The following is a 24,325-nucleotide window of genomic DNA, read 5'->3' as shown; positions in this document are numbered from 1 at the left end:
ACTGCGTCATTTTGCTGGGGTCACGTGGTCTATAGTGGCTCGTCTACAATCAGTTATGTCATCAAAGCGACGTCCAACTTCCTAATGGGTTTCACGAATATCAGCCAATTGTTCCAACAGTTATTAGACACAGATTTATACCCGAACCAATCAGCATGAAGCTCCTGACGTGTCTTAGAACCGCAGTCTCTGGGCCTCTAATGAAGAGGCTGGCCTGAATGGGCCTAGCGTTTGTCCGCACAAATAACATGCGGCGCAGTTCTTTGCTTTCATATTCGATTCGAGCAATCGATTGTGCCGCATTCAGAACATGCCGGTACCAGGGGTGGACACGAGCAGACAGATGACACGCACCAGCTTGCGGGCCAGAACACTGCTCTCAAATTATTTGGCCTATGTTTATTTCAATTTCAACTTACTTCGTTTGTTCCATGTGGCCTACACAGTTCCTAGTTGCGTAATTTCATCGCCTTAACCAGTAGGACATAGCAGACTTCTTGCCATGGATTTATGTGCAGGAGGGCTGGGAAAATACGTCTGATAAGTTGGTAAATGACTTCAGCTGAGAACAAAAGGTGACTTTTCTTTCTTAAGAAATCAAGACAGACCAGCAGCAGTATGCAAATCGTTACTTCTCTGTAAATTCACCGCAATTTAATGCACGTTCCTAACTGTACCACCTACCCCAAAACAGTATTAAACAAATTCATCTTTGTAGCGGGGAGACAGTGTTTTTTCCGTGAGGTAGTAACCGAATTTCTAGTTTTATCTTCGTGAAAATTTTTCCCACTCTCAGTCTGCTTTTACCGGTTCTCACGGTCTCTTTGCTTGCAGATTCTTATATATTTTTTCTTCTACCCTGAAGATGGAGGCGATACGTTCCTCCGAAACGTCGGTTAACACCACATATACACGGTGCCAAATCCCAGAAGACTGCCTTCTTCATAGTCACCGCCGCGAAAGCCTCAAATCTTACATACATACCAATAGTTACGTTCTGCCCTCCTTGTACTTGATTTCATCTCAGAGAGTTTGTATGCAATTCTTGTTGCCCACATGCCCGACATACGAGCATGTTACGTGAGAATTGACGTTATCGCGGCACTGCAAACTAAGACCATTTTTTGTTGTTAGTGGGGTGAGACTAAGTCCCTTGTACTGCGGCCACTTCTGGCCTAATGTACCAGCCCCAGATGATAGGTGAGGGTGATTGTGGAGCAATTGGTGGAATGAAGATTGGCAGGGGAAACCGAAGTACTCGGAGAAAACCTGCCCCAGCGCCACTTTGTCTAACACAAATCCCACTTGACCAGACCCGGGATCGGACCCGGGCAGCCGCGGTGGGAAGCCAGCGACTAACCGCTTGAGCTTGGCGCGGCCAACTAAGACCATAGACTTGTGGGATAAGGCCCGTGTAGTTTGGTAGATACATTTCAATATTTCAGAGGAAACTGCTCCCTTATCCTGCTGTTCTATGGTCGTGGCCTATTTCAAGCCTCTATTTTAAATAGACTTGAAAAGATTCTGACGATGGTGTATACTGTACTTCTTATGGCTTATTTTGGACTTCACCCATCGTCCGGTATGTAAAAGACAAAAGACCATGACGTTTCGGAGACTGGATCTGTCTCCGTCTTCAGGTGGATAGGGAAGGATAAACCTGAAACTGTCCAGTGATTGAGACTATCTGTTTCTAACGGGTCCAACTGAGTAGGTTTATCCTTCCCTATCCACCTGAAGACGGAGACAGATCCAGTCTCCGAAACGTCGTGGTCTTTTGTCTTTTACATAGCGGACGATGGGTGAAGTCCAAAATAAGCCAAAAGAAGTACTCTACTTTAAAGTTCTAGAAGGGTATGATATGAAAACATCAGGTAAACCGGTTCCCTAGTCAAGATTCGAACCGGGTACATCCTAAAGAAAACAGTCATGGGGTATAACAGTCCTGTGAAGCCGGGAATTTTCTACAGCAGATGCAGTTGTCAGTACAACTCCCATGAGGCATCAGAAATGAGTCCAACGCGAAAAGCTTCCCCTGCTTGTGTGACATGTGAATTATGTTAGTTGTGTGTCACCGCGTCATCTCCTTCCATCACAAACATGTCTGTGGGTGTAAGTACATAAATTCTGCTTTATTTCGGTTAGGACCATTTGTTTCCTCTCCTCCCCCTCTCCTTCCCCTCCTGTCCGTCCTCATGCATTCCCTGCCTTCCCCCCTCGCCCCGGAGCGAAAGTATTCTCCGGTTTCTTATGCACGATAACAGAATTTCGATCAATTGGACTGAAATCCATCCAATTGTTATTGTGACGGATTTGCTGCAGGGATTAAGCTGTGGAGCCAGAGAGCCACGTTGCTACGTAAACACAGTCAACTGTGGAACTTCGGTTGATTAGTATCGAACGTTTCGGGACAACGGATTGTTAAAACAAGTTATCGTGATAACGAATTATTTTACATGAATTTCCATGGATGTCAGCTAGTCTATATAAGGAGACGTTAGACTCCTCACTAATTCAATCCCGTGTGGAAGCGGGGTCGAATACCTCCACCGTAGCCCTGAGAGTCATAGAAGGCGACAAAAAGGGAAGTCTCGAAAATGAGACAGTAAAACATGGTCGCGAGTCCCATGGGACTCGGACCCGAGAGAGAATGCGCTGGCGAGAGCCAGCGGCAATTGTAAACGACAAATCCGTCCTCTCGCTAGAGAGAGCACCCCCTATGATGAAATCCCTAACTGACAGTAATAACATTCAGGTCGTGAGTCCAGATGGGTGCTTTATTCCAAGAGAGACTGGCCGACTGACCGTCGGTCGTAACGTAAGACTTGACTCTACTCATTAATTCATTTGTGAGACAGATGTCGTTCAAGGCAGTCAGAAAGTCTTTCGTAAGCATATGAGATTCGTAACCAAGCAACGACTAGTAAGCAGACACTGAAAACATAATTTTGAGGCCTATAGTTACGGTAATCTTTAGAGAGTTACAATTATTTGTAGTTACAACATGTGAGTGTCGAATAAATGAGTTCAGCAGCCGAACCCCCATTGTTACTCGTCATGCAATCACCATACACGTCACAACATATATAAATTCAGTTCGTACCTCACAGGAAACGGTTGAAGCACTAAGCAATAAGTTAGAAGGTAGCGGTTTGGATTTCTGATGAGATCATTGGATGTTTCAATTTACCTAAACCTTCCAGTGGCACTGTGGCCCTGGATTCGACTCAGTCTCTGACAGAAATGAGTACCAGGAATTTTTCTGGGGATAAAGGACGGAGGCCGGCGCTGAAGGCCGAAGCCATCTGTGAGCCGATTGTTTAGAAAATGTGGGAGCCTCGACGTCTCACAAACCTGTGGGCCTCCATGACTTGTTACAGGGATAGCTTTCATTTCACCTCACAGGAAGCACATTACGTCTCCGCTACAAAGCCCAACTGGTTAATGCTGTTTAGGGAAACAGTCGCTGTTTATTGTGAGAACCATACGGAACACACAAATACACTCTGTGGGCAGAATGCAGTATATATAAGAATTCAGTTCGTACCTCACAGGAAACACATTACGTCTCCGCTACAAAGCCCAACCGGTTAACGCTGTTTAGGGAAACAGTCGTTGTTTATTGTGAGAACCATACGGAACACACAAATACACTCTGTGGGCAGAATGCAGTATATATATAAGAATTCAGCCGTACCTCACAGGAAACACATTTCCTCTCCGCTACAGAGCCCAACCGGTTAATGCTGTTTAGGGAAACAGTCGCTGTTTATTGTGAGAACCATACGGAACACACAAATACACTCTGTGGGCAGAATGCAGTATATATAAGAATTCAGCCGTACCTCACGGGAAACACATTACGTCTCCGCTACAAAACCCAACCGGTTAATGCTGTTTAGGGAAACAGTCGCTGTGAGAACCGTACGGAACACACAGACACACTCTGTGGGCAAAGTGAAGGGGTTGCAGTTAAAGCAGGATGTACAGGGTGACAGTGCTCTAAATGTCGGCTATAATGGCAAGACGGCAAGCCGCTGGTATGCGCGAGGGCTCACGTTCCGTGTGGGCGTGGTTTCTTTTTGGCGCCGGACTCAGCACATGATTAATGCGTTGCTGATACAGACTGCGGTCTGATGTGGGCTTCAAACTGCGCGGACAGAAGACGAGGGCTGTGCTTTCGGCTGCCTTGTTCACAGCTACTCGGTCCCTGCTCCACTCTGAGACAAAAGCAGGCATGCGTGATCGGCGGTCCACGGATCGTATTTTTTTGACCCACTGACCCAAAATGTTGTTATTCAAAAACAAGAAGCAGTACTAATTTTCCAATCAGGACGTGTATGTTTTGCTTGCTGGTATCAATATATACCAGCCAGAACTCTGAGGAAGGAAGAGCACTGAAATAAGCAATTAATCATTTAATGTTATAATAAAAAATGGGAACAAAGATTCGTGACGCTTCAAGAAATTCTACGCCAATTTTCGTGCCCCCCCCCCCCCAAGAGCCGTCTCTAGCGTACATGCTGAAGAAAGTACGCTCTCGGTTCGAGATATTTTGGGGATATCTCCATCTGGTGCTGGTAACAAACCAGAAAACTACAAAAGCGCACAGCAAGAAAAGGTTGCCCTGCCTTGTCTACATCCCTTCACAGAACTGATTCTTGTACGCGAATCAGCAGTCCTCCATCCACGGCTGTCAGGGCCGTGAGCCCCTCAGCACTGTGCTCTCAAGGGCCAGTAGCAACTTACCCGACCGACAGGACTTCCATGAACACCGAGACTACTGAGCATTGCTCGGATCCTGGATAACTTCAATTCTCGAAACTGACGTGACAAGCCCTCATCTCGGTTAAAATGTGAAGCTATCCCTGTAACAGGCAGTGGAGGCCCATAGGGCTGTGAGACGTCGAAGCTCGCACATTTTCTAGACAATTGTCAACCTTACGCGCCTGCCGGCCGCCCTTTACCCCACAGCAAGATTCCTGGTACTCATTTCTGTTAGAGGCTGAGTAGACCCCAGGGATATAGTTGCGGCTGGAAGGATTAGGTCAATTGAAAAACCCAATAACCTCATCGGGAATCGAACCCGCGACCTTCCGGCTTGTAGCATAGTGCCTCAAGCAAGATTCAGTTTTTCGCCAGAGGGGAAATTTATGTTCAGTTATTTGAGATATATTTCATGTGGTCTTAAAGTTCAGATAGCCGTCTCATGTCTCGCGTGTTTCATTAAAAGAATTTCCTTCCTCCCTGGGTTGTCTGTGAGGCTTCAGCTTGCGGGCTGCGCATTGCACGTGTGGGCGGGCGCAAACATCTACACCGAAACTGAAGTGTTTTCTGGTGCAACATCAAAGTGGACATGACGATAAACAGGCGGTGCCATATACTCATATTGCATTGACAGTGCCCTACATACCACTTCAATTAACTGCCGTAATTAATTTCACTGGTAAACAATAATTTAATTATCGTTACATTTAATATAACCGTAATTCATATCTTGGGTACTAAAACTTCAATTGGACCTCAATGATTTCTACAGACCCTCCCCACACCACTCGCACACGTACTACTAATTGTGAAAACATCAGCCACCTCGTCGAATATCATTTACCAAAATTAACTTAATTGAACACTAAAAATATAGAGAAGAAACCGACTGAAAACAAATGAATGTGTTGCAATTAACTGCTTTCCACGCGTTCAGTTCTACCTACGAATTCACGTGGAACCGAATGTTAGCGGAACTGACAATAGCAGCAGCGTCGGTCAAACAAATGAGCTCTGCTGTTATTTACAATTGACATGCTCGCCCATGTTCGGAAGATATTTCATAATATTTATTTATAGATTTGCAAAGAACAAAACAAAATCATTCTGTATTTATTTGCAATAAAAATGTATATGTTTTTATTTAATGGCATTTTTCGTATAAAGAGTCGTTAAACTGAAATATGTAAATTAAGTTTTATTCTAAGGGCAGTTTGCGTTGTATCCGAATTACAATGTGTCGCAAACACTGTGGCACAGAGTATAGTCAGCAATGTTCGCAAACACTGTGGCACAGGGTATAGTCAGCAATGTCACAAACACTGTGGTACAGAGTATAGTCAGCAATGTCCCAAACACTGTGGCACAGAGTATAGTCAGCAATGTCCCAAACACTGTGGCACAGAGTAGTCAGCAGTGTCCCAAACACTGTGGCACAGAGTATAGACAGCAATGTCCCAAACACTGTGGCACAGAGTATAGACAGCAATGTCCCAAACACTGTGGCACAGAGTATAGACAGCAATGTCCCAAACACTGTGGCACAGAGTATAGACAGCAATGTCCCAAACACTGTGGCACAGAGTATAGACAGCAATGTCCCAAACACTGTGGCACAGAGTATAGACAGCAATGTCCCAAACACTGTGGCACAGAGTATAGACAGCAATGTCCCAAACACTGTGGCACAGAGTATAGACAGCAATGTCCCAAACACTGTGGCACAGAGTATAGACAGCAATGTCCCAAACACTGTGGCACAGAGTATAGACAGCAATGTCCCAAACACTGTGGCACAGAGTATAGACAGCAATGTCCCAAACACTGTGGCACAGAGTATAGACAGCAATGTCCCAAACACTGTGGCACAGAGTATAGTCAGCAAGAAATGCGTGGAACGCCACTTTGTGGCTGATATTAGAGACGTGAGAGGTTTAATTGTCACCTCGGACTGATGCCAGCGAGCGATGTCGGTTCACTCTGATCCACACAGGTCAGGAGTGTCCTTGAAGCACCTTTTTATATAAAAGAAATGACGCTATCCAACAGGAAGCCCACGATCGCATTTTAGAAGACTTAACTTTGGACGGTTTGTTGGCCATTCTGTGAATTTGCCAAGTTAAATTCTAGCGACACTCGACAATTCCTAAAAGCAAGTAATACAAATGTAAAAGGGGTCTAGTTTTAACATTCACAGTAGGAAATTTATTTCTGCCAACTGACCTAGGTGAATAGACATACTTGGGTAAGTTGCCCCTTCACTTGTACAATTTCTTTTAAGTAATTATAGTAAACCCTCGCTAAGTAGGATTAACTGGGGGAGGGGCGAGGTCATCCGGGTTAATGAAGCAAAAGATAGCCCTAAAAGACAAAAGACCTTAGAAAACAAATAAATGGTAAATATTATAATATATTTAGTGCTCGTGAAAATAAATACAGAAATATCACTGCAGCAATTTCTTGCTCTGTCGAAAGCTGAAATCCTGGGTCTCCTTTATCCAGCTAAAGCCAATCTTGGATATTTCCTTGCGCGGTTTCAGTCTCTCCAGCTGCCCTCAGCACAGTCTGAAAGTCCTCTCGCTCTGTCAGAAGCTGAAATCCTGAGTCTCCTTCATCCAGCTGAAGCCAATCCTGGATATTTCCTTTCGCGGTTTCAGTCTCTCCAGCTGCCCTCAGCACAGTCTGAAAGTCCTCTCGCTCTGTCAGAAGCTGAAATCCTGAGTCTCCTTCATCCAGCTGAAGCCAATCCTGGATATTTCCTTTCGCGGTTTCAGTCTCTCCAGCTGCCCTCAGCACAGTCTGAAAGTCCTCTCGCTCTGTCAGAAGCTGAAATCCTGAGTCTCCTTCATCCAGCTGAAGCCAATCCTGGATATTTCCTTTCGCGGTTTCAGTCTCTCCAGCTGCCCTCAGCACAGTCTGAAAGTCCTCTCGCTCTGTCAGAAGCTGAAATCCTGAGTCTCCTTCATCCAGCTGAAGCCAATTCTGGATATTTCCTTTCGCGGTTTCAGTCTCTCCAGCTGCCCTCAGCACAGTCTGAAAGTCCTCTCGCTCTGTCAGAAGCTGAAATCTAGGGTCTGCTTTATCCAGCTGAAGCCAATCTTGGGTATTTCCTTGTGCGGTTTCAGTCTCTCCAGCTGTCCTTAACACAGGCTGAAAATCCTCTTGCTCTGTCAGAAGCTGAAATCCAAGGTCTCCTTGATCCAGCTGAAGCCAATCTTGGGTATTTCCTTGAGCAGTTTCAGTCTCTCCAGCTGCCCTCAGCACAGTCTGAAAGTCCTCTCGCTCTGTCAGAAGCTGAAATCCTGGGTCTCCTTTATCCAGCTAAAGCCAATCCTGGATATTTCCTTTCGCGGTTTCAGTCTCTCCAGCTGCCCTCAGCACAGTCTGAAAGTCCTCTCGCTCTGTCAGAAGCTGAAATCCTGGGTCTCCTTCATCCAGCTGAAGCCAATCCTGGATATTTCCTTTCGCGGTTTCAGTCTCTCCAGCTGCCCTCAGCACAGTCTGAAAGTCCTCTCGCTCCCAAATCCCACGTGTCTTTTAAAGTATGTACTCAGTTGTGAACAGAATTTTTCATTTTTCATATTTCGATGTGGTTTGGCGAGGGATAACTATACTTTAGCGCTATCATGTGTATAGAAAGGCACATCGTAAATTAACTCGTCGAGTAATAGTGTTACAGATTCACACGAAACCTGTATTGTGGACTTGGAACGCTAGAGAAGATAAATGTGGGATTCTTGACGAGGAAATCGATCCAGAAGGAACAGCTTCTGGCTATGTAGAGTGGCTGCAGCTGGCTTGTACTAGGGTCCAGTCGCGAGCAGGTTATTGTAGACAGAAACCAGTCTCTTCGATCTACTATCAGACCCGGTAATTCGTGCTAGTTTATTTAGTCAGCTTGTCGGGAATGTTGCTAATGTCCGCTAATTAATTAATTGGTTTGTAAGTTTATTACTTTGTTGGTAAAAAGTAATTTAAAAAGTGGAGCTATCCCTGTAACAGGTCATGGAGGCCCATAGGGTTGTGAGACGTCGAGGCTCCCACATTTTGTGGAGAATCGGCTCACAGATGGCGGTGGGATTGTTAGCCTTACGCGCCGGCCGTCATTTACCCCCCAGGAAGATTCTTGGTACTCATTTCTGTTAGAGGCTGAGTCAACTCCAAGGCCATAGTGCGGCTGGAAGGATTAGGTAAATTGAAAAAATCCAGTGAGCTCATCGGGACTTGAACCCGCGACCTTCCAGCTTGTAGCATAGTGCCCCAACCAACTACGCTACCGTGCTCTCTATTGTTTAATTATTGAGACGGATTCTCAGCTGTTTTGCGCAGTTTGACACCCCTGGGCGCCTCAATTGTCGCGTCATGACTTGCGTCAGCCAGGCGCTGTGTTTGCGTTGTGCTCACTCTGCAAATATCCAATAATTCCGAAGGGCCAAGCAAATCCATTTACACTTTTAGGGCTGTGGAGGGAAGCGATGTACGCTGAACGGCGCTGCGGCTTCTAAGTGCCGGCTGATAAAAATCTTCCTCGTGCTTCCGGCAAGAGTGGCCCATGGGAGGGCGTCGCGCCAACATCAGTGAATTCATGCATTTTGTTCCAGCACAATTTCGCAGTTTGTACGCTCCATACGATAAAATCGTTTTAATTATCCGTGAGACTGTGTACACAGTGCGCCGACAGAGTCCTGAATAAGCTGGTTGCAGGTAGTACTAATTTTTCCTCTTTCGCGTTCATTTGATGACGCTGCGATTAGATTGTGTCGAATAGTACGGTGACTGATTAATAATGAATTGGAAAGGATTTAGAAGGAAGCGGTCGTGGCCTAACCTAGATACAAACCTGGAATTTGCCTGGAAGGACCAAAGAAAATACCAGAAACCTCAATCAGGCTATGTCTCAATAAGATTCGAACCCACGCTCTCTCTACTGCAAGACTAGAGCTCTCCTGCCACATCAAGTTGCTCGGAAATGGTCTCTCTGTCGTCAGCTGTCGTCATTTTCATGAAGAATTCTCATTCAGAGGAGCTTCTGTACTTTATATGGTTTCGGTGTTGGATGTCGCGGTGATTGTTTGCATTGCGGGTAACCTGAGCCAGCCCCGGTCATTCATAACTGTTACGAATGGAAAGGGCACCCCCCCCCCCCAGAGAATTTACTACGCATTCCCGAGGCCAAAATCTAAATTTGCCTTCCGCACAAACAGCAGTGTTGATTAGGTCCCCGAGCTTTTGCATACCTGGCTGCTATAGACGTTCATTTGTCGCAATTACAAACTTCGACAAAGCAAAGTGACCGCACTGCGCGCCGTCTCGTTTTGTGGTCACCAAAGCTAATAATAAACATCAAAGATATTACACTTCATAGAAACTTGACTCATGTGTCCACCTATTTCATTCATTAACAAGCGAACTATACCGACCGAGTGACCGCCGCTTGTCGATGAATTTAGTGCCAACTTTTGCGGACAGAGGGTGCCACATGGTCAGCGCAACGGATCCACACGGCCGTTAATCTCGGTTTTCTAGACCGGAGCCGCTATTTTCTTGAAACAGCTCCTCAATTATCTTCACGAGGCTGAGTGGACCCCGTTCCAGACCCATTACGTCTCAGAAAATCTTGTAGCATCGGGAATCGAACGCGGCACCTCTGGATCTGTAGCAAGGAACTCTGACCACTAGACCATAGAGGCAGGGGATTGCAATATACATTGCAAGAAAAGTATTTTGAATAAAATATTTGCTCGCCACCTGCTCCTACGCTGACATCTTGCTCGTCTTGTTCTTCGACCCTGATGATTGAGGCAATATGTTCCTCCGAAACCTCGGTTGATTTTTAACGGAGTACACGGCGTTATGTCCCAGAAGATAGAACTTTTCATAACTACCGGTGTGACAACCTCAAATCCGACAAAACTTCCTGTTATTTCAGAAATCTGCAGCATTGATTGGTGCCTCAAATGCGATCACTGTGGACCGCCACTGACCACTGTGTAGCGCCGCTGATCCCTCATCAATGAGAATATCAGCCTGTATCCATAAGATTGCGATAATAAGCATGCAATTTGATTCTGAAGGGTTCTGACGGTGGTGTGTAACACTCAGAATCTCTGGCTTTTTGGACTTTGTCCATCACCCGACAAGGGTTGTCCAGTGATTGAGGTTAGCTATTTCTGAGGGACCCTACTGAGTAGGTGTCTCCCACTCCTCCCTCGCCAGAGGACGAAAATAGATCCAGTTTCCGGACCGTTATGTTTTCTAGCTTCTAGAGCACCGGACGATGGGCAGAGCCCAGAAACCCAGTGATTCTGAATGCAATTTCAATGCTTCAATGCAGAACACCAGGCGAAGGAAGGGCTGTCCCTGCTCCTGATATCAAACAATACGATAATTTAAAAAAGAAGTAAAACTATCCCTGTAATAGGCCGTGGGGCCCATAGGATTCTGAGACATAGAGACTCCAACATTTTCTAGACAATCGGATCACAGATGGCGGTGAGGTTGTCAGCCTTACACGCCTGCCGTTCTTTACCCCCAGGAAGATTCCTGGTACTCATTTCTATTTGAGGCTGAGTCGACCCCAGGGCCATAGTGCGGCTGGAAGGAGCAGATTAGATTCTCATACTGTGCCATGTAGACCCGTTGCTAAGGAGCGAATCGGCAAACACGTTTCCATGGAGACAGATTCTAGGAAACCAACACGTCACATTTATCACTGTCCTGACTTGGACCTGAGAATGACTCCGCTGGAGAAGACCAACATCAACTGTAAACGACAGACCCATCTTCTCGTCAGAGAGGATATTACATAAGGACTACAACCGCAAGTGTTCAGTTGGAAAATAAAATTACTGCTCGTGAGTCTCGAGGAGCTTTTCCCCAAGACGAACTGATTGGCTGTAAACCACACGTCATAAAGTGACTCTGACTCTGACTCGTGAGTTAATGAAGTCAGTCGTAGTTCAGATCAGAATGGAGCGAGTCCTGGGAAGTCATTTATTGTGATTAAGAGCGATTGTAAAGGAGTGATCAATAAATCCAACCATCTAATTCGAACCCCGTCTATAGTCACTAATACACGTGAAAATAATATTTGATGTAATGCGGTGTAGTACGAGACTACACGGTGGCATGCTCCAAAAAATAACGAGTTGCTCTCCATAATCACAGCTAGGATAACCTCAAATTCAATATATAATTTGACACATTAAGAAGACCTGTTTGCGGCAATGCCAACATTAAAGTTCTCAGTTTATTTGTTCGAAGGAAAACATATGCTATAAGGATTTCATGTGGCAAAACACTGGGGTGCCAACAGCAGCTACACAATTGGGTCGTAAAAGCCTTTTACACTCCGGTAATTCTCTTTGTAACTTATCCCAAATGTCTTGTCTGGCCAACCATTTATTTCTTCCACGTGCCAATCACACCGTGTGGAAAGCAGAATCACTTGTCATAACAATCGAACTAAACTTCACACTCGATATCATCTGAGCCGCTGATGCAAGCTAATCACTTCTCAGTAAATTTCAACACTGAAGATCATCACCGAAGCCCACGATTTGGAACGAACCTTATCCACCTTCCACTCTCAAAACCTACATTCCCTCTCATTTTGGTCTCATGAATAGTCCCTTTCCAAACAGTTCCCTCAGCAACATTTTCTATGCCTTTCTTGTCCGAGTTGTTCGGCTCGATTTTCGATATAAATCGTTATGGTTTTCCTCAGACCCTCAAGGCAAATGCGGGAGTAATATCTCAATTAGGCCACCACCACTTCCTTCCAAATCCTTTCCAATTCATCCATCATCCGACGCTGATACTGAAGGCGTCGTTAGGTAACATACAGAGACAAAGGAAAGTGTAGATGTAGAGGCCGTTAGCGTCTCTTTTGTATGCTTGAAGTCAGGCGCCCCTACTGTCCTGCAGAAACCTGTTCCGACAAGCGAGCCCTCGAGGTTCCCAACAAAAATAAAACAAGGAAGATAATAAAAACAAAAAATTAAGGATAAAGAAAACAAACGAGTGATCTCTCTCAGCACTGTGTTGCTACAATCCCACGCAACGCCATAACGAGTTTATTGCGCAGACTGGCAGTTGTCTGCACAATGCACACCGGATTTGGTTGCGTCCACTGACAGTGAGAGGGAGTCATATTCCTCAGTAACAATGCGTCACTATTTTCTAGTGTCTTCTCTGTGTAAACGCCTAAGTAACACATCTCAAACTACTCCTCCAACACTTCCCCTCACGCGGATCCACAGCTTCCTCTACTCCTCCCACACTACCCCTCATAGAAGTCGGACTGTACACAGCTTCCTCTACTCCTCCCACACTTCCCCTCATAGAAGTCGGACTGTACACAGCTTCCTCTACTCCTCCCACACTTCCCCTCATAGAAGTCGGACTGTACACAGCTTCCTCTACTCCTCCCACACTTCCCCTCATAGAAGTCGGACTGTACACAGCTTCCTCTACTCCTCCCACACTTCCCCTCATAGAAGTCGGACTGTACACAGCTTCCTCTACTCCTCCCACACTTCCCCTCATAGAAGTCGGACTGTACACAGCTTCCTCTACTCCTCCCACACTTCCCCTCATAGAAGTCGGACTGTACACAGCTTCCTCTACTCCTCCCACACTTCCCCTCATAGAAGTCGGACTGTACACAGCTTCCTCTACTCCTCCCACACTTCCCCTCATAGAAGTCGGACTGTACACAGCTTCCTCTACTCCTCCCACACTTCCCCTCATAGAAGTCGGACTGTACACAGCTTCCTCTACTCCTCCCACACTTCCCCTCATAGAAGTCGGACTGTACACAGCTTCCTCTACTCCTCCCACACTTCCCCTCATAGAAGTCGGACTGTACACAGCTTCCTCTACTCCTCCCACACTTCCCCTCATAGAAGTCGGACTGTACACAGCTTCCTCTACTCCTCCCACACTTCCCCTCATAGAAGTCGGACTGTACACAGCTTCCTCTACTCCTCCCACACTTCCCCTCATAGAAGTCGGACTGTACACAGCTTCCTCTACTCCTCCCACACTTCCCCTCATAGAAGTCGGACTGTACACAGCTTCCTCTACTCCTCCCACACTTCCCCTCATAGAAGTCGGACTGTACACAGCTTCCTCTACTCCTCCCACACTTCCCCTCATAGAAGTCGGACTGTACACAGCTTCCTCTACTCCTCCCACACTTCCCCTCATAGAAGTCGGACTGTACACAGCTTCCTCTACTCCTCCCACACTTCCCCTCATAGAAGTCGGACTGTACACAGCTTCCTCTACTCCTCCCACACTTCCCCTCATAGAAGTCGGACTGTACACAGCTTCCTCTACTCCTCCCACACTTCCCCTCATAGAAGTCGGACTGTACACAGCTTCCTCTACTCCTCCCACACTTCCCCTCATAGAAGTCGGACTGTACACAGCTTCCTCTACTCCTCCCACACTTCCCCTCATAGAAGTCGGACTGTACACAGCTTCCTCTACTCCTCCCACACTTCCCCTCATGCGCGTCCACCGAAAATAAATGTGAACTATTGTTTGTCGAACGCGAAAATTTTCGATTATACGCGGCCTTACAAGCAAACTATAGTAACATAAGAAATATACAATGACTAAAAGTTCAAAACAGTTTAGCTTTTGCCTGCGTGTTCATACAACCAGTTGGTTTGTTATTCAGTCTACTGTCACGTGATGGGGTGACTATAGACGAGGTGTGGATTGGTAACTGAATTTATTTAACGCTTCTAGAACGTAACTACAAATAACTACGACAGCGTCAATGAGTTACACACTCCAAAGATCACTGTAACTACAGCATATATATAGATTTCTAGCCGTTGCTTGGTAGCGGCTTCCAATAGTGCACGTACCCCTTCCTCTGAGTTCCCGCACTGTCCCCGGCCTCAGCTACCAGCTTCTCACTTCTCACAACTGCAAGTCAACTGGCTTAACCAACGGCACGGATTGCACAGAAAACGTTTCTTCCATTATTGTGCGTTCTGTCGTGTCCACAGAGCCGTTCCCTAGCAACGGCTGCTGTACTGTCGCCTGTTTACACAGCTGTTACTTGCCAAAGGGTCTACATGTCACGCTATGTAACAGTGTACGTATATATGGAACCGAACTCTCGTCCCCAAAGAGTTCGCCCAGCGCAGGTTCACAGAAAGCTGCGCTTTCAAGGAACGCATCCCTCGCGCAGGACGAGAGGTTACTGTGTACAGAACAACAAATGTAAGACTGTCATTTTGTTCACAGAGAATTTAATAAGCAAAACAAATCGACCCCCTGCACTGGAGCTATGTACTTACTTATGTGTTGATATTGTCCTTTTTTCTTTTTTTTGCCTATGTTCGTGATTTGTTTTCGTTTTCCTTTTGTTAGCGATTCATTTGTTCTGTCTTTGTTCTGTTTGGCCTCCACAGGCCACAGCGAATATCACTACTGTACCGGTAAGTTCAGAAACTCGAAGCAGGGACAGCTACAGGGCTGAGTTTGGGGGCGAACCAGGAGGGTGGCGTTACCGACTGATCAGCGAGAACAAAGAGCTATGGGCTCACAAAGCCGGGCTTTGTTCCCGGTCGCGTACTCATGTCTGTTCTGCTCCCCAGATAACTAGACTGCATGTAACGATAAGTCGTTGCAGCGGTCAGATAGAGCCAGAGGGTTCCGCATCGCTGCATCAGTCAGTAATGCAGGCTGCTGTGTGTCGGCAGAAGAGAGAAAGGTTTTACATGAAGATTTCCCCTCAAATACTTGGAAACTCATGAAAATAGATATTCTTGAGCCAGCCCTACCCGAGATGATATTACAGGAGTTCATTCAATCACTAATGGCTCTACGGCCCTTTGATGGGCCCTGTCCGTCTTCTCAGTTTCGCAGGATCAGCCCGTCGCAAGGGCGCTACCTACACAGGACAACACAAACACCCATTCATCGAGTGGGATTCGAACGCACGACCCCAGTGTTCGAGCTGGCGAAGATTGTTCATGCCTTAGACCGCGCGGCCACAGTGGTCTGCTAATATTACCGGAATTACAGGTACAGAACTCCACATGGGGTTTATAGAGATTTAAACGATAATATTAATGTGGATGATGAAGGGTAATTCAACGGGAAGCGGTTGTCGTTTCCTCTGTTGTGGCCACCCAGCCTTTTGTCTGGAGACAGAAAACACGCCAAGAATTCTCGACAGGTGGCATCTTCCCAGAGATTCCAACCGCATTCCTCCTCGCCCTCTACATAACCTGAAGACCGGATTTTATTAGTAACATCCAGAATAAACTGAGGTTAGTTTAGGTTAGGTTAGGTTACGGACGCGCGCGCACGTAAGCAGACACGTTTGTATTCCTATGTCCTGCATTCAGCGTTTAAAAAGTTAAGAAGGAAACGAATACGAAAATGAAAGAAATGAATAGCTGAATCAGAGACACGTATGAAGGCTGTTTTACGATGTCGAACCATATGAGTACTTCAGATGAATCGTGTTTCTCTGTGTCCTTGCTGTTAAAATCGAAAACGCATTCTATTCTAGAGTATGATGCCGTGTAATAACACACAATTTCACCGACGTTTCGAATGAGCTTACTGCCTCCACAATCACAGTTGATGAGTAAACCAAGTAAGTAAACAAGGTTGGGCCGCGCCATAGCTCAAGCGGTTAGTCGCGGCTTCCCGCCACGGCAGTCCGGGTTCAATCTCGGGTCTGGTCAAGTGGGATTTGTGGTGAACAAAGGCGCTGGGGCAGGTTTTCTCCGAGTACTTCGGTTTCCCCTGCCAATCTTCATTCCACCAATTGCTCCACAATCACCCTCACCTATCATCTGGGGCCGGTACAATAGGCCAGAAGTGGCCGCAGTACAAGGGACTTTGTTGCTCACCCCACTAGCAATAAAATAAGTAAACAAGGTTAGCTACTGCTTCATTCTAGTTAGTTACTTGCTTGGCTTACTCTTTGATCCTGAAGATGGAAGCAAGTCGTACCTCAAAAACGTCGATAAACTATCAGACCTCACGGCGTCATGAACTATAAAATAGTATTCTTCGTAGTGACAGCTGTGAGTCTCCAACAAAAACACTGCGTCGTTTTGACTCAACGATTCTATTAATATATTCTCGGGTCACGAATATTTCTCCTCCACGGGAATCGAGAAAATTCAATTTGCATTCTTTGCCTTTGTCACGGGCGCCATTGTTCACCCCCCAATACACGGAGTAATCATATTAATGGACGTGACTCTCAGGATGTTCACCCCCGGGTACATGTCCTTCAAACCTAAACATTCAGGGTCAAGTATACAAGCAGAGAACAACAAGGCAGTTCGTTTTTCAGAATTTGTTTTCACATCGCGTACAAAACTGTATACAAATCGAGCAGGTTAACGCAGTTCACTTCCTTCATTGGGTTATTATATTCAACTGACCTGTTTATTTGCGGTTTCGCTTGTTTTTCTATGGGTGAGTACCGAGATAATGTCTTGAAATAGGACACGACCACTTCCATTATTTCCAATTCAATGTACGCAATAAACACAAACATGGAAGAAAAGAACGTTTTATGATGCTATTAAGTTTCCTGAACACACTGGGCAAAACAGAAATTAAAACTTTGTCATATCGCACAGATCTTAACGTCTAGAGTCTAAGCAAGAGGCTACTGAGCACGGTAACGCTTGTATCTTGATACTTACCGATGCTCTGCAAGTTGCATAAGTTGTACAGTGTCTCTCAGCGGGAGGACTTAAATTGGGAAGCGTGGGGAGCCCCGGACACTTCTGACACTTGTCGCCATGTAATGTGTGCATAGTTACGGACGTTTCGAAGGAATGTGCTGCCTCCATAATATGTGTAGAATCTTCGGTAACACGGCGTTACATACCAGATTACAAGCACTGTTCTTAACCACCGCCGTGAAACCTTCAGAACTGACTGAAACTAAGCTGAGGCCATAACCACTGCAAGGTGGGCTCGGGAAATGCTGCCTTCACGAGGCCATGCTGTGTCGCGCTTCCTCCAGTTTGGGACTGCTGCAGTTCGCAGGGAGCACGGCGAAGTGAGACCATGTTGGGCACTTGCGGGGTCGGACAGTGAGACCGCCACTGCACCCGGTTTGCGTCTCCTGTGGGTTATGCAAGCACCTGGACTACTGAGGGATTTCAAACGATTTCGAATGAAGTGGTCGTGGCCTATCAGAAGCGCTATCTTGGTATTTTTTGCAGGGATTGTACTAGCCATTTTGAGGAAGCCCTTCCTTGTTTCGAATCCAAGTTGAGTCTAACTCACTGAGAATAAAACAACATATATAGTGAAACCTCGCTACTCCGGAGTAACTGGTGGGGGGAGATCATCCGGTTTAGGCGATAATCCGGATTAGTGAAGCAAAGGTAGCCCTAAAAGACAAAAAAAAAATCTTAGAACACAAATAAAAGGAAAATTTAATAGTATTAAGTAGTGCTGATTAAAAACAAATAAATAAACCACTGTAGAGCCTCTATTTCTTAACTATAAAGAGACAATGCATTTATCCATCGATAGAAGACTCAGAAGTTGTACTTGTTCCTGAACGTAACAATACATGTTTGAAGAAACTGTCAAAGTTTTGTCTGAACAGACAAGCGACTCATCTGCCTTCCTCGATGCCACAAAAAGTAAGTAAAGCTATCCCTGTAACAGGCTATGGAGGCCCATAGAGTTTTGAGATGTTAAAGTTCCTACATTTTCTATACAGTCGACTAACAGACGGCGGTGAAGTCAGCCTTACCCTCCGGCCGCCGTTTACCCCCCAGGAAGACTCCTGGTACTCATTTCTGTTAGAAGCTTAGGCGACCCCAGGGCCATAGTGCGGCTGGAAGGATTAAAGATGTTTTTCTCACTTTGCGGTTTATGGCATGTTTTTGAGCGCTACTAAATTGTCGCCCTGAAGGATGTCATGCATCAGAGAGTGAAGTGAACAATACTCCTCGACTCCTCACCTCCCCTTTCCTTTGAGAAGTCTTCAAAGTGAGTCCAACCGGAAATGACAGCAGGGAGACCTGCAGGTAGCCTGGCGTGCAGTACGCGGCATTGTTTCAGATCCTCCCGTGAGGTGCGTCTGGTCGGTGGCCCAGATCTGAAGAAGCACCTAACATACCCAAATTAGGCTGATCACCAGGACTGGTTGAGGCACTATACTACAAGCCGGAAGGTCGCTGTATCGAATCCCGATGATGTCATTGGATTTTTTTTTCAATTGACCTAATCCTTCCAGCCGCACTATGGCCCTGGGGTCGACTTATCCTCTAACAGAAATGAGTACCAGGAGTCTTTCTGGGGGTAAAGGGCGGCCGGACTGCCGGCACATGAGGCTGACAAACTCACCGCCATCTGTAAGCCGATTGTCTAGAAAATGTGGGAGCCTCGACGTCTCACAACCCTACGGGCCTTCACGGCCTGTTACAGGGATGGATTCGTCTTTTTTTATTGCCAGGTAGCCACTATTTTATCTTAGGTAGAGTCACGTGGCTTTACCTCGTATGATAAATTGATCTCTCGCGATAGCTAAGCAGGTTAGATGGTCTGTAAGCTAGTCGTGAGGAAGTGGGACTCGTGATTACACATCTGCTCAGATTTCAGGCACAACTGCGTAGTGAGCAAGCCACCCAGTCGATAAGAAGTCGGTCTGTGTTACCGCGCACGCCTCGCATACTTGCCGGTGCCAACATAAACATATTCGTAATTTCGTCACAAGTTCCGTGAAGCTGCTGGTTAGCTATTTTAGTGTGATTACAGGAACACGCCACAGGAAAACAACGGAACATTTGATGTGCTGCCACAAACAAACACTGCTCCACAGATCTCGTGTGTTTGTCGGAGTGGCTTCAGAATCGCTGTAATCCGAGAATATGCCGAGATTTATAGCAAGAATACTAGTTCTTCGTCCGGGATATGATTTGTTCTTTGTCGCCGTCACTATATTCAGTAGCTTAAACTTTGAAGAAGGGTTAACACTCTAAGTTATTAAAGTGTCCTCGTGAAGTTAAATATAGTTCGGAATGAGGATTCAAATCCCTCATATTGATTCTTCACTTCAGCAACTGTTGCCACCGTACATACTGGCAAAAGTACGGAGAACGTTTCATAAAATTTGTGTGCCCTCTCAGTCAGATCCGCGCACGCTACAGGAAATTCAGAGAAAAAGAAATATTTTATACATCATAAATGTGACGGAAATAATGCATAAAGCGATAGAGGTCAAAAGTTCGATGTTTAACAAACGCTGTGCACTTATTTAATTGTTGTTTAACGACGTTATCAGTAGCTCAGAATACATGGAATGAAATGGTGGCATTATTAGAAAAGAATGAGTTGGAAAGCAATTGGGAGGAAACGGTCGTGGGCTAATTCAAAAAATTATCCCGGGATTTCCAACAATGCACTGAGTAAAATCACGTCACGTCTCAGGATATGTGGTTTCCTAGTCGATATTTCAACCTGGGACCTCTCGAATATAAGAAACAGGATTTCTGAACACTCGATAGGAACTTTCGGTTTTGCAGGAGCGTCACAAGCGAAAACGATCATGTAAAGTTTCGACAGTAAAACATTGAGATGCGGCCTCGAGGAGCGAGTGAGGTTGCACCTGGTCTCTTCATGTTTCACGAACGGAAGGGAGATGTGTCCCATTGTGCAGGTAGCGGTACCCATTCCAACGGCATCATGAATATAAAACACTCGGTTCTGCAAGCCTTGTCTACAACCCTCAGTTCAGGGAAATCGCGAAGGGAGGTGGGGTGAGGTTGGAATTGCAGGTCGTTACAGATGTAAACTAGCAAGCCAAGCGGTCGTATAAACACAGAATCTTGCGGACAACAGCGGGTTAAATGACGGCGTATACAGGCATGAAATTTTGTCCAAATCTACCATAAATTCTGATTATGAGATTGTTATTGAGTGGTGATGTTGGCGAACGAACTGATATAGTTGTGACGCACTAGTGTCGCTTTCTGGAGTTGCTCGTTTCGCATCTCGGCCAAGGCACCGAATATCCTTCCTGAGGATATTCGTGACTTTCCTTTGTACTTCCTGCCAAATTCCGGGATAGTATCTTGATGACGTCAAGCCTGATTCCTTCCCAATACTTTCCAGTTCATCTACAATCCCCCATTCTTCCTATAGATACTGAAAACACCGTGAACTAACAGACAAAAAAAGAAAAAAAAAGGAGGCATGAGAGAACGCGGAGGAAATCCTCGATACGTGGCCACATCTGCCCTCCACTGCACTGCGCGTGGTGTGGAAAGTTTCAAGGTCACCACAGGTAAAAAACAAACAGGGTAACAGCGGCACAAACCATCTCACGGGCAGAAGGCCTGAATACAGAAAACTGCGACCTACCTGTCTCGGTCCGCAACAGTCGAGGGCCTCTACTTTCGGTGGTCACTTCGACGGCGATGTAGCTGCTGCTGTGGGCGCCCAGGGTGTACCTCGCTATTGATCATCTTCTTCTGTTGCCGCTACCCTCCTCCGGGACAACACTCGGCCAGCTCCCAGTACCTCCCTGCGCATGCGCGGGCACCACATCGCGTTGCCATGACGACAAGAGATGAAGGATTATTCGTACTGCCTAATCAGGCGGTGCTCTGAAAGCAGATGTATATAAACCTCATTCAGCAAAAGGGCACAGTTCGCGCGCACCAACTTCGTTCCTCTTTCCTTGCGTATTAAATGACGTTTGTTTAACTGTAGACGTTATTAGCGTCAAATGAGATGGCGAGATTGTATATAGAAGATTATTAACGCCCTCCAGTGTGGCTGATATTTTTTTTAATTTTTCATCCTTTACATGTTTCGGTCGGAGCGACCACCTCCAGAAGGACACATCAGTACATGAGGAAACTACTATTACCATGTCATTGGTCATCAATACACTACTATTACGTCATGAATATAAAATATTAGCCTTTAACAGTTACAGAGATGAGCATGAATTTATAAATCTNCACATATACACGGTGCCAAATCCCAGAAGACTGCTTTCGTCATAGTCACCGCCGTGAAAGCCTCAAATCTTATATAATAATTATTCTATTTACAAGTATGTTTTAAAGAACTTTTTGTTAAAATCTAGAACCAATTTGATTCGTGTCCTTTGTACTACCTCTCATTAGAGGACGTAGAGTGTCTACCGCGTCCTGGTTCCGTTGGTTGAAGAACAGGACTCTTAGTGTCGCCCTATTGTTCGGGCCACTCTGTGACGTGGCCTGTGAGAACCCGAAATCCGAACCTGTCGTAATGTTTACTCAGAACAGGAAAGAAAGAACAGAACAGCTTTGCTTCTCAGCTCGCAGCGCGAAGCGTGGCAGTCTGTGTGGTCCAGTGGCTTGTTCTGGTCCGGGAGGCAACTCGAGTGGGCTCCGCTTAAGCGGCTCTCCAGATGCGAAGCTGCAAACCTGCTTCGCCCACATCTTTTTCCGGGCTCAATTCTGTAGCATTGGGTGTCTTCATCTGCCGTCTTCCAAAATTTGCCATGATTGCTGTGCGATTCTGGATTGATATTGTCACGTGATTGTGACTAAAGACGAGGTTTAAGACTGGCAATTACATTTATTGACCGAACGAGCGACCGCCGCTTGTCGATGAAATTAGTGCCAATTTTAGCGGATAGATGGTGTCGCGTGGTTAGCGCAACGAATCCCCACGGCCGTTGATCTCGGTTTTCTACACCGGAAGCCGCTACTTTTCCATTCAAGTAGCTCAATTATCCTCACGAGGCTGAGTGGACCTCGTTCCAGACCCACTACTTCTCAGAAAATCTGGTAGCGCCGGTAATCGAACCCGGACCTCTGGATCTGTAGCCAGGAACTCTGACCACTAGACCACAGAGGCGGTCGGTATAGTTCGCTTGCGGACTAAAACCACGGGTTTGTTTTGGTTTGTGATTTCATTTATTATACACACACACTCTTAACTAGAAATAGCAAAGACAGTCTCACTGAGTTTATACAGTCCAAAGATCACAGTAAGTACATCATACTTAAATTCTTCTCAGTCTTCATTAGTCGTTACTTGGTAGCGGCTTCCAACGACAGACGCTCCTCTTCCTCTTTGTTCTCAATCTGTCCCCGGCCTCAACTTTCAATATCTCACTTCTCACAACTGCGACTCTCAACTGATTCACCAGTGGAAGTTTTCCTGCTTTTGGGCTCACGTCCTCGCAGGCTGGCGTCCATCTCACACCAACCTCATACTCTTCTATCTGCCTTTTGAAGACTGCCTCGTAATCCAAGTCCAAGTCACATTGCGACTGACGATCAGTCAGTCAGTAAGTCTTGATGTCGAGCCCCAGATGGGGCTCATGACCAGATATTTATTACCTTTAACAGTTACGGTCTTGTTTTTGTGGGGCGCCCTCTCTAACGAGACGACGGGTCTGCCTTTTATATGTGCTGCTGGCCCTTGCCAGTGCAGTCTTTCTAGGGTCTCGAGACCATATTTTACTGTCTCAGATTTGAGACTTCCCTTTTCGTCGCCTCTTACGACCCGCAGGGTCACGGTGGAGGTATTCGACCCCGCCTCCACACGGGGTTCACTCCTGCCTCGTAATCAAAGTCAAAGTCACATTGCTTTGATTACGAGGCAGGAGTGAACACCGTGTGCCTCGTAATGGCAGCCGGTCCTCGTTATATAGTCCCGGCACGGCCCGCACAGAAAACGTCTCTTCCATTATTGCGTATTCTATTGTCGCCGGGGAAACAATGTGTTCCCAGAGCTGTTCCCTAGCAACGGCTGTCGTGCTGTCGCTTGTTTACACAGCTGTTAACTTGGCAATGGGTTTACATGTCACAGTATTGTTCTGCCAGGTCATGGGTTCCATTTCCACTGCAGGGGCATCTTAAAGCCGGAAATATTCGACGAGAGAAACACAGATCTCCACAAGTCTTTGTGGTTACATGGATCTGCATGGATGTAATTATGGATTCCGCTGCCAAGAATCCGCTAAACCTGCCTCTGAATCTTCCCTGAAGATACGAAAAAGCCTTGTTGAAAGTCCATCGAATTGCACATAAAGGTAACTCAGAATAAAAAAAAAAAGCAGATCTATGAGATCACCGTGCTGTCTGTGTGTCTGGGTATGTCCCTTCCCACATCAACTTTACAACGCCTGAACCAGTCTTTACGAAACTTGGTATGTGTATCATGGCACGCGAGCCCATCTCAACGGCGTACTTAATAAAGCCCTCCCATCAGTCCGTGTGTCCTTCCTACAGTTGCTAAGCAAAGGCTCTATAAAAAATGTTACCGCTGCAATACATACGCAACAACAGAAAAAATGTACTCGTCATTTCCTGTTCGGTCCATGTCCTGCCAAAGAAAGTAGCGATTAGTTCTTGCCAGAAGTGCCTGTTCGTGTTATCGTCTTACCTTCAATTCTACGTTTCTCATTCGCATGAGTCTCTGTCTTTCCCCCGCCCCTCCTGACCCTTGCACCCTCCTCCACCAAGACAACGAGTAGCGTATCACGTGAGGCCGCTGGGACTACCAGTCACGGGTCCCGCTGACAAGAACCGGAATT

The 24,325-nt window shown here is 46.1% G+C and overlaps 1 protein-coding gene across 3 annotated transcripts in view; it reads right to left on the bottom strand.

Moving 5' to 3' along the window:
* Positions 1–21,358, bottom strand: part of LOC111874136 (glutamate-gated chloride channel) — a 96,203-nt gene extending 74,845 nt beyond the window's left edge. The window contains exon 1 of one of the 3 annotated variants that reach the window (XM_023869384.2): positions 21,148–21,358. The gene's annotated coding sequence lies outside the window, so the exon portion shown is untranslated. The remainder of the gene's footprint in view (positions 1–21,147) is intronic. The other 2 variants (XM_023869376.2, XM_023869367.2) reach the window with 2 other exon arrangements.
* Positions 21,359–24,325: the final 2,967 nt, after the last annotated feature.

Source organism: Cryptotermes secundus, unplaced genomic scaffold, assembly GCF_002891405.2.
Source record: "Cryptotermes secundus unplaced genomic scaffold, Csec_1.0 scaffold47, whole genome shotgun sequence".
NCBI classification, from domain to species: Eukaryota; Metazoa; Arthropoda; class Insecta; order Blattodea; family Kalotermitidae; genus Cryptotermes; species Cryptotermes secundus.
This window is presented reverse-complemented; position numbering and strand designations above follow the sequence as displayed.